The sequence below is a fragment of the Monodon monoceros genome, unplaced genomic scaffold (assembly GCF_005190385.1).
Source record: "Monodon monoceros isolate NGI ecotype Baffin Bay Population unplaced genomic scaffold, NGI_Narwhal_1 Super_Scaffold_15, whole genome shotgun sequence".
NCBI lineage: Eukaryota > Metazoa > Chordata > Mammalia > Artiodactyla > Monodontidae > Monodon > Monodon monoceros.
Genome location: NW_021703771.1, coordinates 43,315,528 through 43,333,643, shown reverse-complemented (window position 1 = coordinate 43,333,643; position 18,116 = coordinate 43,315,528). Strand labels below are relative to the sequence as shown.

The window sequence follows — 18,116 nt, the reverse complement described above, 5'->3', positions numbered from 1 at the left end:
GCACTGATTTTTTTTCTTTGTTCTTTGAGGCTTCTTTCATTGCTAACGTTCCAAAAGGATGGATAAGTGACAAGAATTGTAAATCCATGTGAATATATTAGAAATGTTGTCTAGAAATGTCCAAAAGTGTAATCTCTGATGACACATAAAGTTATGGATCTAATTTACCTTCTCTCTTTTTTCCAGAACATAAACTTTTTTTTTTTTTTTTTTTTTTGCAGTACGTGGGCCTCTCACTGTTGTGGCCTCTCCCGTTGCGGAGCACAGGCTCCGGACGCGCAGGCTCAGCGGCCATGGCTCACGGGCCCAGCCGCTCCGCAGCATATGGGATCTTCCCGGACCCGGCCATGAACCCGTGTCCCCTGCATCAGCAGGCGGACTCTCAACCACTGCGCCACCAGGGAAGCCCCATAAACTACTTTTTAAAGGTACTCTCTTTTAAATACCACATTTATTCAAAAGGAAGGTTTTAGAATTATTTATTTTGTTTTCATTTTTTCACGGATGGGAGAATTGGTATCATAATTTTACCATTTCACATATGATACATGTATGAAATATGTAGTGTTTCAGGGTCATATCAACCTCTGGAATGTTCCCTAAAACTACTTCTTTTACCGGTGCTCAGTGCCACAGGCAAGTGCAAGAGCTCGTTGTTCTCCCCTGGATGGTCATGATAGTTTTTTCTTGGCCTCCCCACCATCACAGGCCACTCCTGTCTAGTGTCTCCTAAATGCAATTTACTTTATACATGGCTCTCAGACTAATTTTCATGAAACAAATTTTTTTATCTCATCACCTTTCTGCTCAGAAACCTTTAGTAGCTCCCTACTTCTACAAAACAAAGCCACAAATTCCCACTCGGCATTCAAGATCCTATTTAATACCACCTCCTCTTCAGACCCAGCAGTCCCAGTCTGGAATATTTCTCTCCCTCTCTTTCCTAAGTTCTCATGGTACTTTTTCTCTGTACTGACCTTTATTTCATGGTTCCTTGAGAGCACGTCTGGTATCACATCCAAGAACAACTTTAAAGGCATGAGTCCTTGTTCTGACCAGACAGCAAGCTTTGCCTTAGCAAATATATGAAGCTGAAGGTCTGCCTAAGAGAACCAGATTGGGGAGACATTCTGAGGCAGCATGAATAGAACCTGGTGTTCTACTGCTATGTAAAAAGCCACCTCAAACTTAGTGGCTTAAAGTGACAATTTATTATTATCTCTCAAGCTTCTGGGGGTTGACTAGACCTAGCTGGATGGTTCTTGCTTGGAATCTCAAGTGCATTTGCAGTCAGATGGTGGCTCAGCTGGAGTCATCTAAATGCTCAACCAGGCTGAACATCCAAGACGGAGTCCTCACTTACGTGTCTGGCCATCCAGGCTGGGACAGCTGAAATCTCTAGGGGCTCGCCAAGCATTTTGTTCTCTTCATGCGGTTCCTCCATGTGACTACATGGGACTTCCTCAAAGCATGGTGGTCTCAGGTCAGACTTCCTACATGGTGGCTGAATTTCCCCAGAACAGGCATTTCAAAAGACACTGGTAGAAGCAGCAAGGCTTCTTGGGAAATCACACCCAGAGTGGGCTACACAGGAGCACAATACTGGGAGGCATGGTTCAGGGGCCATCTCTGGAGACCAGCTACCTCACCTGCTAACATTTTCAATGTGGAAAATGCCTGAAGCGAGACCAATCAGAAGAACTGGAAAAGATCAGGGTAAGAAAAACTTAATTGCAAGACAAAAGGGATGGTCAGTCAATATTGTTTAGTACATCCACAAATCCTTTTACCCTCTTCTCATCAAGAGGTGGGAGCTATGCTCCCTCCCTCTAAAACTGGGCAGGCTTTTCTGACTGTGATGCTATGTAACTTCCAAGGCAAGTTCAAAAAAGGCAGTGACGATATTTCCAACTTGCTTGCTGGAATACTTGCTCTTGTAAACTTCAGCTTCTATATAAGCAGCCTGCATTCCTGAGGCTGCCATGTTGTGAGGAAGTCCAAACTAGTCCATGTGGGATATGGAACATACTGTCATTCATTTACTGTCATCATTTAGATGTCATATAAAGTGGGGGCTGGGAATTCCTGATGTACTTGCTCTGGAGAGATGTTTAAATTCTCAGATGCTTAACAGATGGCCATAGGAATTGGATGGGGGCACTGGAGGACATGGTTTTGTAACCCTGATGACCCTTTTAAAACGAGATTGGAGGCTGATTTAAGACTTGGGGTGGGCAAGTATAAAGTTGTAAGCAGGTAGGATACAGAATACCCATCAAATAACTTTGGACCTTCTGCTTTTTCACTCCTATTTTAGGCTAAGTGTTCAGTGTGCTGTTCTTTCCTTTAGTTCAGCTTTTGAAGCTCTTTTCTTTTTTCTTTTTTTTAAACCACTAGCACATCCCAGTGTAGCTGTACCACTTTCCTATCACATTATGTACTTCACAGTGCTACATTTTTTTGTTGTTGTTGTTTTTAATTTTTATTTATTTATTTATTTTTGGCTGTGTGGGGTCTTCGTTGCTGCACGCGGACTTTCTCTAGTTGTGGCTCGCGGGCTCTAGGCAGGCGGGCTTCAGAAGTTGTGGCTCGCAGTCTTAGTTGCTCTGCAGCATGTGGGATCTTCCCGGACCAGGGATCGAACCCATGTCCCCTGCATTGGCAGGCGGATTCTTATACGCTGCACCACCAGGGAAGCCCTCTTTTATTTCTTTAAAGGTCATTTTCACCTAAAAGTTAAAGACTTACCATGGGTCCTGTAAGTGTGAAAAGCCTGGAAGGAAATGGTTTTGGCATGTTTGGGTGAAGCTAAGTTTGGAGGGACACCAGTGCCAGGGGTCCCGAACTGATTCCTTTCATCCTTCTGCCCTGCTACCTGTGTTTCTGTAGCACAGTCAAACATTCTTGGGGAGAATGAAGTCCATTGACCTCATCCCAAGAAAATCAGTAGCAAACAAACATCCAGTTATCTTTGAGAAGGAAAGAAGACGACATTGAGAGATAAAGAGCTAGAACCACTGGTCACTCTTTCAGGCTTCCCAGTGGGAACTTGATGCCTCTGATAAACAAAGGCGCTGGCAGGAAGGAGGCTAAAGGTAGAGGAGGGGGCTGGCAGGCCCCACCGAAGCAGCTGGAAGAGAAGCCTGGGCTGGGGATCTCCGGGTCTCTTTTTCAACAACCTTTGAGTCCCTCCTTCTGCAACAAGGCTCCTGGTGATGCCCTCTGGCCTGGGGGACGTAGGTGAATCTGAAGCTCCCCAGAGGGCAATGCATGCAGGTTTTTGTGCTTGTCACTGGGAAGAAGTGGGCAGCACTGGAGGCAAGCAAGGTTGAGGGTACAAGGAACCTTCTTGCCAAACCCATTCCCAGGCTTTCTAACTCTCTAGGAACAGAAGGGAGAGAATGCCTTGGCCGGTTTCCTGTAATTCAGTCAGTGGAGCCGGGACGTCAGTGAGTGCTCACTGTGAGAAAACAAATGCACAAGAGAAAAGGACAAGAAGGAGGAAAAGCCAGCTAGGCAACTCCAAAGGGATCAGCGGGTAAGCTCAGGGACAAACCGCTTTGGTGCAGGAAGGAAGTAAAGCACAAACAGGATCCGAGCGAGGTCACTTGTTCTGCAGGAGAGGGTGGGGGGAGGGGAGGGGCCGTGGCCTGAATGTGCAGAACTCGGTCAGAGCTTCCAGGTCCTGGGCCGCCCTGCCTACAGCACGTTGCAGAGCAGCCACCCCTGCTCGCTGAGCACTCAGCTGTACAGCCCTCGCCAAATCTGTCAAGGTCATTAAAAAATTAATATCCCTCTTGTCGCAAGATCGACACCAAGAGTTACATTCCTGGGGAGCTGCCGGGGTGAAGGGGAGGTAGTGAGAGTTCCTAGGAGAACTTTTGTGATCCGCTCAGAATATTTTTTTTTTTATGACACAACTGCAGGTTAATTTTATTGCCAGAGTCTAATTATCAACTCAGTTTTCAAAGGTAACAGCTAATATTTTATCTTTAAAAAGTATAAACAAGGTTAATACATGATTAATAGACTGATCCGCAATAAAAGCAAAAAATAATACCTCAGTGACAATTCATATTGAAGGTGATATTTATGTAGATATTTGAGTTAGAATATGATTGAAATCTACATAAAACCATTTTTCTAGGGAAATATTACTGCACACACTCAGAATATTTTCACAAATTCTTAGATGTATTCAGTGAGTTTCCTTTTTATGAAAATGCCATTCCCTGAACAGATTGTACTGATTTTCTGGAGTCATTTCTTCAGTGCACTTTTACCTTATGACCTTTCATGGTCAACTTTATGCATGGTGTTACTTTGGCTGAACAGTAGATAATAAGAACTTTCTCATGGACCGTTTTGCTCAACATTTGTTTCTAGAGACAACTTTAGGACCTTTAGGGTGTGAAAGAATATCAGCCTGGCCTTATCACGTGGTCTTCCGTACCAAAAGATAAATAAGTTTAGGTATTAGAGAGAAAGAAGAAAAGATAGCGTAGATCAAGAATCCAAAAAGGTCAGTAGCTCACAGTCTTTCAAGAAGTAAAGACTCCTTCACTCTTGGGTGGTATTTCCCACTGTTTTACAAAAGGTGGTAACTTTCTTTTGACTTAACTCGTTTTGTTCATGTTTTCCAGAATTCCAAATATGCAGAATTCATTAACAAGTGGGAGTGGGGAGATAAAATGCTCAGATTAAAAAAAAAAAAAAGCCTCTCCTAAGGACTTTTTCAGTGGATTCAGCTGCTCTCACCTGATAACTACTGTCTGCTCTGGCACTTTCTACTCTGGGCTGTGACAAGTCACACCAGCCATGTGAGCTCACATGTCACCTATGTGACCCTGGAAGGGAAGGTGGGGACACCTTTATAAAACAATGGGCCCAGGATGGGAAAGCAAAGGGAATGGGCAGCTGGCCAAGCTAAACAGGTAATTTTATATCCCAGGGAATTTACAGGCTGCTTCTAGGTCCAAATAAGATGCAATGAGGTGATTTCTCTGCAGGCTCCTTGCACGTGCCGCAGAGAGGGCCCAGGCTTGGGCCCACCTGTCTTAACATTTTCCTTTACATTGTTTTTTCCACCTGGTACTCTAACTTGAATTTTTTTTCTGGAAACAATCACCTGGCAAGGATTAGTCCTAGATATCACTCAGGGATCACTAGGCACGACTGGATTCTTACACTGGTAGAAAGGTGTCTTCTATTTATTTATTATGATTTTTATTTTATTTTATTGTCATTTTTGGCCTCACCACGCGGCATGCAGGACCTTAGTTCCCTGACCAGGGATCGAACCCATGCCCCCTGCAGTGGAAACGGGGAGCCCTAACCACTGGACCGCCAGGGAAGCCCCAGAAATGGGTCTTTTAAATGGAGTGTCCTGAAATGATTCTTGGGGAATCCAGTGAACTATTTGTGGTAGAAGCCTTTGTTGCAAAGACGATGGTTAAGGCAGTGCTTTTTCAAAGTGGTAGAAGTTACAACTGAAATTTAAGACAATTTAAGATCTGTCTAGTTATAAAATGGAAATACGTATCTACCTCTCTCTACATGTGATATATTCATATCTGTTTAAGAAAGCTGCATAAGAGAGATGCAGTTTTAATGTGACAAATGTGACTGCATTTCTGTCTCCAATGTAATAATAAATATTCCTCTGTCTCCCCTGCAGCTCTTCTATTTTTGACTGTGTGCTTGCAGCAGAAAGTAGTCTAAAAAAGTTGTAACTATTGCCCAGTGATTGGCTTCCAAGAAGCTGAGAAGTGGAGTTCACTGTTGTGATTATTTAAGTATAACAGCTGCTACAACAAAAATGCCTATATTTGACATCATTGGAATCTCATAAAATGTGCATTTCAGTTACCCAAATTCAACCATTAGTGATAAGAGCTGGTAATTGTACCTTCTAGTTCTCTCAATGTCAGATTACTTAGACTGAGCTTCCAACAGGAGGCTGTCCACCTGGTGCTCAACCAAGAGTGATATGTTCTAATGTTGGAGGAAAAGGTCACTTCATGTGACATACTTAGAACTTGTATGGTGGAAAGAAATTTTGAGATCTATTTTGACTCTTCATGATTTCTTTTATACATGTATAAGATGTGTTTCCACCTGGGTACATGATGATGTTCCAGGCCTGTTCTGAGTACTAGTAATAGGAATTTAGTTCTAGCAGGGCATGTTTGGATGTCCTTCCAGAAATTCTACTGGTCTGAAGACTTAATGAGTCTTCTGGGGGAGACAACTGTTGACTTATATCAGAAGCCAAAGGCTCATCTCTCCATTCCCTGAGCTTGGGGAATAGGTAGCATCATTCTGTCCTTAAAGCATAGGAGTACTGCTGTGATTATTCAGGTTAAAAGATGTTCTACTGACCATTTTTTGACTTAGTATTCCAGTTTCTACTCTATCCCAAAGATGCACTGGCAAGTATGGGAAGATGTAGGCACAAGGTTATTCACTGGATCACTATTTGTTTTTGGAAACAACTCAAATGTTGATCAAAAGGGGACAATCAGCTATGGTTACATCCATACGATGGAGTATTATACAGCTATAAAAAGAAATGAAGAATATTATCTCTATATAACCCTATGAGAAGATCTCCAGGATATATTGTCAATGAATTAAATGTTAAGACATGATCACTAAAACAAAACAATATGAAAATTTGAACTTATGTATTGGGGGTTGATGGCACATCCCCTCAGGGAGGAAATATTTCAAGTGACTTTAAAACATGGGAATTAACTCTAGATCCCAAGTGGGATATATATATCCTTAGATCAGAAGGAACTGCGGAAAAAACAAAAACAAAAAAACTTCAAAATTTTCAATAATTATATTGTTGCTATTGTTATTCTGAGACTGTTGGATACGTTTTGTGGGTTAAAACAAATGAGTAATTATGTAGGTGTTGCTGGGAACCAGGATTTTGGGTATGAAGGGAGATACAGATGTGAGATAGACAAGACCAGATCAAAGCCCTATGGTCCTGAACTAGAATTTGCACTGGAAACATTAGTATCAACTTGCAATATTTCGTCTACATCTACCTGTTTATCTACCTATCATCTATCATCTGTCCATCTCTAATCTCCGAGCTTTGTTTCCTGAAGAGGCCTAGAAACAATGAACAACCCATTAGGAACATGCATCCCTAACACAGAGATTAGGAACCCTGAAGAAGGAGGGCTCCTTAGAGAAACACCTGGCTCCAGGTGTGCTCAAGATGAATCTTTAACATCTGGTCATATGTGAAAAGAATGACACTATTGACCACCTCTATGACTGTGTCAAAGGGAGTCAGGAACTAACTTGGAGGGACTCTCGTTTGAATATCAATAAAAATAGTAACTGAAATAAATGGAAGCACATTAACTCTGCTTAAATCTATGAGTTTATCAAAAAAAGGAGTCCCCGGGCTTCCCTGGTGGCGCAGTGGTTGAGAATCTGCTTGCCAATGCAGGGGACACGGGTTCGAGCCCTGGTCTGGGAAGATCCCACATGCCACGGAGCAACTAGGCCCGTGAGCCACAACTACTGGGCCTGCGCGTCTGGAGGCCGTGCTCCGCAACAAGAGAGGCCGCGACAGTGAGAGGCCCGCGCACCGCGATGAAGAGTGGCCCCCGCTCGTCACAACTGGAGAAAGCCCTCGCACAGAAACGAAGACCCAACACAGCCAAAAAAATAAATAAATAAACAAATGTGGGGTTTAAAAAAAAAAAAAGGAGTCCCCGAGGAATGGCCGTCAGGGTGGCAGTAACAAATCCCAAGGACAGGTAAAGGGTTGCATAACTGGTTAGCGGCAGCAGCATGACCACGTCAGTGACAGCCACAAAGCAGCAGAGCGGGGATGGCGATGGGCACGGGCACAGCGGCAGCAGCATTCGGGATGCTTCCAGAGGATGCATGCCATGCTGGAACCAGGTCAGAGCACAGGAGGCGGAGCAGGGCGCTGCAGGGTTGGGGTCCAGCGGGGACTGATGGAGGCCGGCAACCACAGGACGTTCTTCTCCATGTTGTCTTTTTCCTGATGCTGTGACCCTGGAAATCAGAGTTAGGAGCATTGACATCAAGGAAACTGAAGTCAGTTACCCTGAGAATCTCATATTATTGTAGAAAAATCTAAGCATAGGGCTTTATTATTAAAATCAATCAATTTGGGGACTTCCCTGGCAGTCCAGTGGTTAGGACTCTGCACTCCCACTGCAGGGGACGCGGGTTCATCCCTGGTGGGGGAACTAAGATCCCACCTGTGGCCTGGGGCAGCCCAAACAAAATAAAACAAAACAAAACAATCAATTTTAGAAGCCAAAATATTTTCCCGCTTTTTTATTTCAAGTAGAACGTTTGTCTGAAAACTAAGATCTGCAGCCATCTTGCTGGCATTCATATGTGAGAAAGGGTTTTTGCTGTCAGCTGAAACCCTCCGCAGCCCACCCACCACTAATTCCCCTTCACTCTGGCACGCAGAGCTAAGTAAGTGACTCAGCTCGGTTTGGCTTTAAAGCATGGATCCTACGGGGTGTTCGGAGAGGGTGGCTGAGCAGGGACTGGGGCTAAGATTGCTTGGCTCACGAGCCTGATGTTTTGCCTGACTGAGGTGCTATGATTGAATTTACATGTTTTTATGACTGCAGGCTTATTTCTTGGTTTTTCAGATTTAAAGAAACTATTCGAAATAATACACTTCCTTTTTCTCTTGTGATTGAATCTATGGTGGTAATAAAAAAAAGTAAAGAACAGCTGTGCAGAGGGGTAACCATGACTCCAAAACTTCTAGCCAACTTTGGATAACAGCAAAGGCCTGAAATGCAAAAAATGGAAATCTCGTTTGGAGCAAACATTCTGGTCAGCTTCCTCCCAAACCTTGCAGTATCCGCAATATTGCGGTTTGGGAGAGAGCAGTGATTCACAGGGTTTTAAGCCTGGAGAGCTGGGAGCCAGGAGGAGCAATTTGGTAAAACTTCCTCTTGCTACCTGGTCTCATTTATTGGTAAATCTGAACCCCACCATCAATCCATCTTTTCCTCTGTCCAGGTATATATGCCTTCCTGACTTCCTAATGAAGGTAAACTCTTCAACAGCAGACCTCACCTTAGACAAAAGCAGAAGAGTTGAACACTGACTTAAGGAAAATGTGTAGATTCCTTACCTTCTACAGGGAGAGAGAAAGTGCAGAAAAACAAACATTTTTATTATTTAATATAAATACTCAATTTGACCTATGTTTAGTGCTGTGCCTCATTATTATGCTGGTACCTGAGTCTCAAAAACAAGGTTCTGGAATGCCATTCTGGCCTGCATGTTTGATTCTGTGAAATGTGTTTGGTGCTTTTTCAAGCCAGGGGGTGACATGGTCAAGTGCACATGTTAGAAAAACCCAACCGGCAGCATTAAGGACTGCAGATTAAAGAGGAGGAGACCCTACAAGTGAGACCACTGCCTGCAAGGGAGTTATTTAAAGAATGACCAGAAATCTCATTTGCTAGAAAATATTAGTTATGAAGATGCCAATATTGGGATAACTAAAAGACATGGGCTAAATTCCCATGATTTTCAGACTTAACAGGACTATGGTATCTAATGTACAGCTAGAATATGAAGGGTCATCAGACAGCTATGGGTTGATTTGCTCCAGAAATTGCAATGAAGAAAGCAAGAAAGCACTGAGTGAACAGAACTTTAGAAGGAGAAGGGATACAGAATATTCCAGTTAAGACCTATGTTGTGGAAACTGCCTGTATCAGTCAGGGTTCATCCAGAGAAGCAGAACCAGTAGGATATGTAGGTCTACAGAAAGAGAATTGCCTTACACAATTGTGGGAGCTGTCTAAGCAAGCCCCAAGTCCACACGATAAGCAGTTAGGAAGGGAAGGTAACTAGCCAGCTCAAGCTCAAGTTCATGGATTTCCAGCTGGCTATTCTGAGAGAAAATTATATCAAACTGTTGCCTCCACTTTTTTTTTTTTTTGCGCGGGCCTCTCACTGTTGTGGCCTGTCCCGTTGCGGAGCACAGGCTCCAGACGCGCAGGCTCAGTGGCCATGGCTCACGGGCACAGCCGCTCCGCGGCACGTGGGATCTTCCCGGACCGGGACACAAACCCGTGTCCTCTGCATCGGCAGGCGGACTCTCAACCACTGCGCCACCAGGGAAGCTCTGCCTCCACTTTTGATGGGAATAAACATGAATGATAGCAACTATGGCAATTTCTTATTATTTTCAACTGTTTTTTAAAATAAGAAAATGAATGCAAAATACCAAGTCAGGCAACCTATTAAAGATTTCAAAAGACTAAGACAATGTAAATGATGAGATATGAAATTGCTGAAAGAACAGAGAGGAGAGAACAAAGAGAAAGGAGGAAAGAGGAGAGGAAGCTGGGGCTGGCGTCTGCTGGAGTAGACACCCCAGTTAGACCTAGTGATACTGCCACCCTCAAGTGGTTTGGACCTTTTATTAAAAAGTTGCAACTATGATAAGCAGTCCTTAACTTACACTGTTAAAGTAATTTATTCATTCAACAAATATTTATTAAGCCTCCGCTATCCGCCAGGCACATGGCATATATAACAGCTAGGGAAACACAAGTGAGCCAAGGAAGACCTGTTGTGGTTGATTCTCTTACCGTGTCTTTTCTCAGGCCTGTGCATAACTGAAGTAGGAATAGATACTTGAAATGTAAGACATTTTTCATCCTAGGATAAAATCAGAAGATTAACTAAAGAAAGAATAAAAATCCTATTTCTCTGATGCTTCTATGTTTTTATTTTCATAGAAGGGAGTTATGATTATTACCCCTTTCTAGACATTTCCAGTCAGACATTACATGGTTTGTCCAAAATAAAAAAAAAAATTTAATATAGATAGCAAACAAAAAGAAATCCAGTAAAGCTGTGATTTTCCCAATGTTAAAATCTGACCATCAATAATTTCCCTTTGCCTTCAGGAATTGAATTTGTTTAAAGGTTTCTAATTACCTTATAAGAGGCCTTGTCCTTTGAATATATAGACTTAAGTATTTACAGATGAAATAATGTGATGTCTGGCATTTTCTTCAAAATAATCTGGAGGAGAGAAAGTATGTGAGGGTATAGATGAAATAGGATAAGCCAGGAGTTGATAATTATGAAAGTTAGGTGATGCATACATGGCATTACTTATTTTTTACATATATATATACATTTATTGATTGATTATTTTGGGCTGCTTTTTTTGGCTCTTTGCTGCTGTGCGTGGCTTTCTCTAGTTGTGGCGAGCAGGGGCTACTCTTTGTTGCGGTGCGCAGGCTTCTCATTGCTGTGGCTTCTCTTGTCGCGGAGCACGGGCTCTAGGCACACGGGCCTCAGTAGTTGTGGCATGTGGGCTCAGTAGTTGTGGCTTGCGGCCTCTTGAGCGCAGGCTCAGTAGTTGTGGTGCACGGGCTTAGTTGCTCCATGGCATGTGGGATCTTCCCGGACCAGGGCTCGAACCCGTGTCCCCTGCATTGGCAGGCAGATTCTTAACCACTGCACCACCAGGGAAGCCCTGGCATTACTTATACTATTGATATTTTGTCTACTTTATATATATCTGGAACTTTCTATAATAAAACACTTTTTAAACTATCATATGACATATAGAAGAATCTAATATATCTAATATATGTATATATGGCATATAATATATCTAACATAAAATATGTAAAATATTACATGACTTTCTTGAGTGCTTAGAATCAGAATGTGAATGACAGATGAATTCAATCCACAGAATAAGAATTCTGCCACAACAATCCTTCAACAGTGTTTTCAACCCTCTGAGTGAAATGCCAGTGCAATTTTATGAGTCAAATCAATGGACTTTATAAAAATATTTTATGTGTAATAGCCTTGAGGGTGATGTTCTTGAAAAAAATTAGATAACTAAGAGAGAGAAAGAAAAGAAAAACCTATAACGTCTCAGTTGTTTAACTAATTTGGGAGGAAAATAAACAAAAGCGTTTTTAGAGCCAACTTGAACATTTGGTGTCCGTGGAGAAATAAAAACACTCTGTGAATTGAGACTGTAGATACAAGACAAACAATACTACTTATGGAATGGGGAAGCGGGGCTGAGCGGTCAAGTGGCTGTGCTGTAAGGGCTCTCACCCGGTGCGCGCACAGGCCATATGTTTAATCCAAGTGTTTATGTCAACTGATTCCGTAAACACAGAGTATATGAAGAACTGGGGCTTATGAGAGTGTCTACGCAATAACAAATACCTGATGGAAAGTTTAAATTGTAATCGATTTTGGTGTTTGGGAGCATCTGGACTTGGGGTACTTTGAGGTGCTTCTGCTACTGGTGTTTACTGGATGCTTACGCTTCTCCAGGCCCCGATCTGGGAGCTGGAAAACCCAGAAACAACGTAAGCAAGTTCTCGCCTTCATGAATCTCATATTCTAATGGAAAGAGTCAGACAGTAAACATAACAAAAGTTAGAGATGTATGTGTTGAGGAACAAAATAAACCAGGATGGAGCAGGGAGTACAGGAGTTGCAGGGGAGGACATTGTTGTTTTTGTAAAGAGAGCTCAGAAAAGGGCTCAGTGGAGAAGAGACCTGTGAGCAGGCAGACCTCCGGGGAAAGGATTCCAGGTGGAGAACAGTGAGTCCAAGGCCCTGAGGTAACAGCATCCCTGAGGTGCTAGAGAACAGCAAGAGGGCCGTGGGTCTGGATGGGGCTGAGAAGGGGCAAGGGATGGAAGGTGGGCGGGGAGGGGCTCAGACCACGAAACAGGTCTGACAGGGTCTCTCCGGCCCCACCGGGATCTAGAGTGGTCACAGGTGGGTCGAAAATGGTGTACCATAGTTTGTTAAACAGTCACCTAGAGGTGTTTAAGTTTTTCTAATCTTTTGCTGGAAACATAGTGCTGCAGTGACTATCGTTGTGTTGACATTACTTTGCACATGAATTGAATATTTGATCAACAATTCAGAGGCAAGGAAGAATCATATTTGAGATTCTGTTCAAGCTCTATGTTTTGCTGAGACATCATAAACTTTTGAATTCTAACTATGTAGCACACTCTAGCATTTTTCTTTCTTCCTTTGCATATGTATACCTCATAGAACTAATTGTTTAAATCCTAAAATAGCTTTGATAGATACAAACAAGTTGAACGTTCGTGGCATCTTTCTCTTTATCCAATTTTTTGGTGAGGACATGCGGTGAAGCTCAGCATAAAATTAATGAAGAAAGAAAAGAAGAGAAAACACAAAGCCATGACTCCGTGACTCCAAGGCATTTCCAGTTGAGCAGCTCTTCTGGGACAGATCAACTAATGGAGCTTTCTGAGTGTTACTTTGCAGATTTAAGACAATAGAAGCATGTGAAAACAATTACACAGGAAAAAAATCAAGAAAAGTTAAAAGAATTTTTAGGATAACAAAATGCAGCAAAAATACAACTTTAGAAACGTCTTTGAAATTCAAACTAGATTTCTTGAGTTATTTTGGAGTGGCTGAGGGCCGATGGGAAGAATCACACATCTCAGACGCAAATCCCCCCTCCAATTCTGTTGCTGGTTTGTAATAGATAGTTTGTGTGTGTGTGTGATTTGTATGTGTGTGTTTATAAAATACAATGTTCGAAAAAAAAAAATCAGGCCAACCATTTATAAACAAATTTTCCCAAGTTCCAAGAACTTTCTGACAAAATATGTCATCTCAGAATCTCAAAGACCAAGCTAATTAGCTGAAGGCTGACCTCAGAGGTTACTCATTTGGCCAAGTGTTTCCAATGCGCATTGCAAGGTGATGGAAATAGATGTCTGAGCACCCAGTGTTCTGCACTCCTCTGGGTGTTCACCCCTTAGCAGGCTCCTCAAAAATGCAACCGTAGCAGAGGAAGCCTCTCATTTGAGGGTCACTTACTGACCTTTCTCCAGTCTCAGGCCATGCACAGTAAAGGGGTCAGATAGACTGTGCGGTTTCACCTGGAAGAAAAATCCTCCTGGAAGCGGCACTTGCTCTCCCTGCCTTCAGGTGAATAAACGTGGTCCAGTGAGCTCACACCCCCCTGCTGACCTTGGGCCTTCATTGTGAGCCATAGCGACGCGTATTAGGGGAGCCCAGGGCACACAGTGCCTCAGCTCAGGCTGAGGATGGGAGCCTCTTTGCAGGTGAGCACACACTCATCAGTCACTTCCTGGCACCCCTGGACTGGGACCCTTTCCCTGGATAGAGACAAAGTAGATTCCTACCTTCTTCCTGCTCCCCTTTAAAGTTTTTTCTACCTTCACTTTGTTTTTCTGTGACCTCTAACTCCAGCCCTCTCCAGTCTGATACACTGGGCCACATACCAGCTTTGTAATCAAATAGATTAAATCTAACCTGACTCTGCCACCGAAACCCTGAGCAGATTATGGCATTGCTTAGAAGGGTTAGTTCCTATCGCCTCTCCTCCCACCCTAAACCAAAAGAAGTTCATGTTATTGCAAAAAGAAAAAAAAGACCTAAAGCTTACATATTCATAAAGACAGTCCAAAATGACATATGAGGCACTCATATAGAGGTTACCTATTCGAGGGGTGTAGGCACTGGGCAATTTGGGGACAAAGATCGGAAGGATACTCTTTGTTGCATATATTTTTGAACTTCTAGTTTTTGAACCATTCAATAAAAATATAATACAAAAATAAATAAGAAATATATCTGCAGAAAAAAATTACTTCTTGCTAATTAAATCTGACTTTACCATAGAGAAAATATTATAATAGGTTTATTTTGTTTAATGTAAGTTAATTTCAACAAATCAGTTTTCCTTTTTACTGAAATGGCCATAAATATGAATTGTATCGCATCTGCATTATAGAATAAAGCAATAAACAAAGAACTGTATCCCTTCAATTATCCTTTCTTATTCCATCCAATGTGTAATAAAAATTTCTTGAGTAAACTGTGAACATTTATAAAGCACTTTAATGTTTGCAAAGTCCTTCACACGCTCTGTCTAATTACAATCTTCACAGAAGCAGCCGGGCACAACTCTTCACTTCCCAGCTGAAGAAATGAGTTCTGACTTGTTCAAGGCCACAGAGCCAACCAGTGGCAGAATTGGGATTTGAATCCAGTTCTCCTGGCTCTGAATGGTGCCATAATGTTTCCTCTAATTTCAGGGCAGAATTCATACATGGAAAGTTTAAATTCAGCTTGAGAGACTAGAAAAAGAAAAGAAAAACTTAAATAACTACTCTATGGACAACGCCATCATAATTCGAACATACTGTATTTTACACTTTATTGTTTCCATTTCTCTACCCTTAGGTCTCCAGTGTGTGGCCCAGGAACGCTTGACACCATCTCAGAATCCAAAGTGGACATATTTATAGTGTGTCCCGACTTTGAAAGGAGTTAAGAGCAGAGAACTGAAAATAGTTGGTCTGGATGGGAAATGAAAATCAAATGTTCTCTTACTCTGAAGGGCGTGATGAACGAAGATTCATAATGTAAGATGCTATGTAGCACTCTGAGAAAAGATGATGCCTACATATTTAGCTTAATTTAAGGGAAGATGGTGAGTTGGATTTTTATGTGTATAACATACTATGAAAAAATGTGAAGAAAGGAGAATTTCACTGATGTTGAAATTTATGGTCTTTTTTTTTTTTTCACTCCCACAAGCAATTCTCTTTTTGGCAGAAACTGGAGAAAGCTTAACATTTATTTATATGGTTTAACTGTTCCATTTTGTCTTGTCATCATCTTTTGGTTGAATACAACTGAGTTTTTAAATGAGAAAGTCTTGTTAAACAATCTAACTGCAGGGATCAAACACACACACACACACACACACACACACACACACACACACACACACGAGCTATCATTCCATAGTGTATTTGTTTAAGGATTTTAGAATCAGAAGGCCTTCCTCAAGCTCTGACCTGATAATTCCCACCTGTGAGACTTTGAGCAACTAACTCAAACTCTCTGAAGACTCATTTCCTACCTTAGAATTATATGACAATCAAGCAAGATAATGAATTTAAAGCAAAAGTATACTTCTTGAAATATAACACTGGTTTGTTCATGCATCCATTCAACTAATACTAATCAGGCTCTATCTTGTGCAGGCCCTGAACCCAGCACTGTAGATACAGCAGTGAACAAAACAGCAACCCTGGCCCCAGGAATTTTACGTTCTCTGAGGGGAGACAGGAAATAACAAATAAGGTGAAATTTTAGAGTGTCCAAGAATGCTATTGAAAAAAATAATGGGGATAGAGGAGAGAATATTAGGGATACAATTTTAAGTAAATTGATTGGGGGAGGCTATGCTAAGAAAGAATGGGTTTACTAAATATTAGTTATTATTATAATTGTGGCGTATTATTCCATATTCACTTATCCCATTTGCAAGTCTTTGTGAGTAGGCGGATGAATCTGACACTATTAATGGCAAACATAGAAGATAATCATACACTCATGTGCTCATCCTGCTTCTCTGAAAATAATTTAATATCCTAGAATTGTTTCATGGCCCCCCTGCCATTAAACACTTGTTTTACATGAAATTTTATAATACATCTAGTGTCAAGGTTATAATAATGTATGATCAAAACTAGCCTGAACTTGTTAAAATAACTGTATAGAGTAGATCTATGCCTTTAAAAAAAAAAAGTGTTTTCTGCAGTGTGGAGTGTCCATTTTGATTCTCCTTGACTTGTCAAAGTCACTTGCTCCCTGTCGGAGGCTCTCTTTGAAGCAATTGTCACATCTGGTGAAAACAGGCCCCTGTACCTGGTGTCAAAACAGGGAATCGACATTTTATGACTTTGCAGAAAATAGAGTCCTTATCTAGATCCCATTTACTATGATGATCCCACTTAGCTTTTCCCTTTATTTCTTACCTTCCTATATTTTTCTTTCTACCTTTCCCCTTCTTTGTTACCTTTCTTCTCTCAGATTCCTGCTTTTTCTCCTCTCTTCTTTCTTTTTTTAGCACTCTTCTCACTGTGAGCTTTTTTAAGACTAGGAGGCAGTCTTCCACCAAGTGAGAACATCTCAGACTAGGAATCTCCCCACTTCCTGGGCCCCTTTTACCCTGGGCAGCTTGAGTCATCTGAAAGCTTTGGCTAAATCGCTCATAACAGGGAAGAGCCACACGAGCTGTGTGGCCCCAGGTAACTCAACCTCTGAGTCAGTTTCTTCAACAAACACAACTTATACTTTCTGGTTAAAGCTTGTTTTATAAGTTAGAAATAATATTTGAAAAGTGCTTCGCCCCTTGGCATTGCAATGCAACTGCTGAGTGATATACATGAAAGAAGTTTGAAAGGATTGTGGTCAACTCATTTCACATTCCCATAAATATATGAAGAATCTTTTTTAAGTGCTTGGCATACTGTAGGCACTAAATAATAAGAATTATTATTACCTTACTTGGCACCATTTTTCTCTTTGAGCTTGGTTCTTCCTTTCTGTCCTATCTGGTGTGTCTGTTCTTCTCCATCTAAGATGGGCTTTATTTTTCTCAGTTTCTTTGCATTCCTGAAGCAGCAGGTCCTTTCTTTCTGAGTCTAAAGACCCTGGCTTAGGCCTGGGCACGTGTCAGCTGAGCATTGTCTTTCATAGCGAGGCGTTGGCAGTGCCAGGGCAGGAATGGGGGCTTCTTGACTGTGGGAGTGGGGTCCTTCCCTCACTGCGCCATATGGCCTCTGAGGGCCGCATTTGATTTTCCTTTAATTGAAATTCCTGTAGTAGATCGTGACAATAGCATTAGCAGTAAACAGCTCTTTTAATTGTCAGAATAATCCTTGTCTGTTTTTGTGCAGATGTTGTCTTGCGCCCAGGGCAGCTGTGAGTATGTGAATGTCTCATCAGTGACTGTGGACACCGCCCAAATGGCAATCAGCACAGAAACCTTATAAAATTACCAACAGATTACTGCTTCTGTCTGCCAGCACTTTCAATGCCAGCCAGCCTGGGGGCTTGTTTTGTTTTGGGTTTTTTTGGTTTTGTTTTTTTTTCTACTGGCATACGTTGTGATTTAGAGTGAGTCTTTGTGGACTGAATGAAAATATAGGCTCACACCCAGTTAACAAGCTTTGACAAATCAGAAGGCACATACATGGCATATTGGC

At 41.9% G+C, this 18,116-nt stretch overlaps 1 long non-coding RNA gene across 1 annotated transcript; it reads left to right on the top strand.

The window, feature by feature from the left end:
* The first annotated feature begins 379 nt into the window (after positions 1 to 379).
* Positions 380 to 16,146, top strand: LOC114896305. The gene is made up of 3 exons (XR_003793751.1): positions 380 to 428; positions 15,298 to 15,547; positions 16,107 to 16,146. It is a non-coding gene; the product is annotated as an uncharacterized LOC114896305 (long non-coding RNA).
* Positions 16,147 to 18,116: the final 1,970 nt, after the last annotated feature.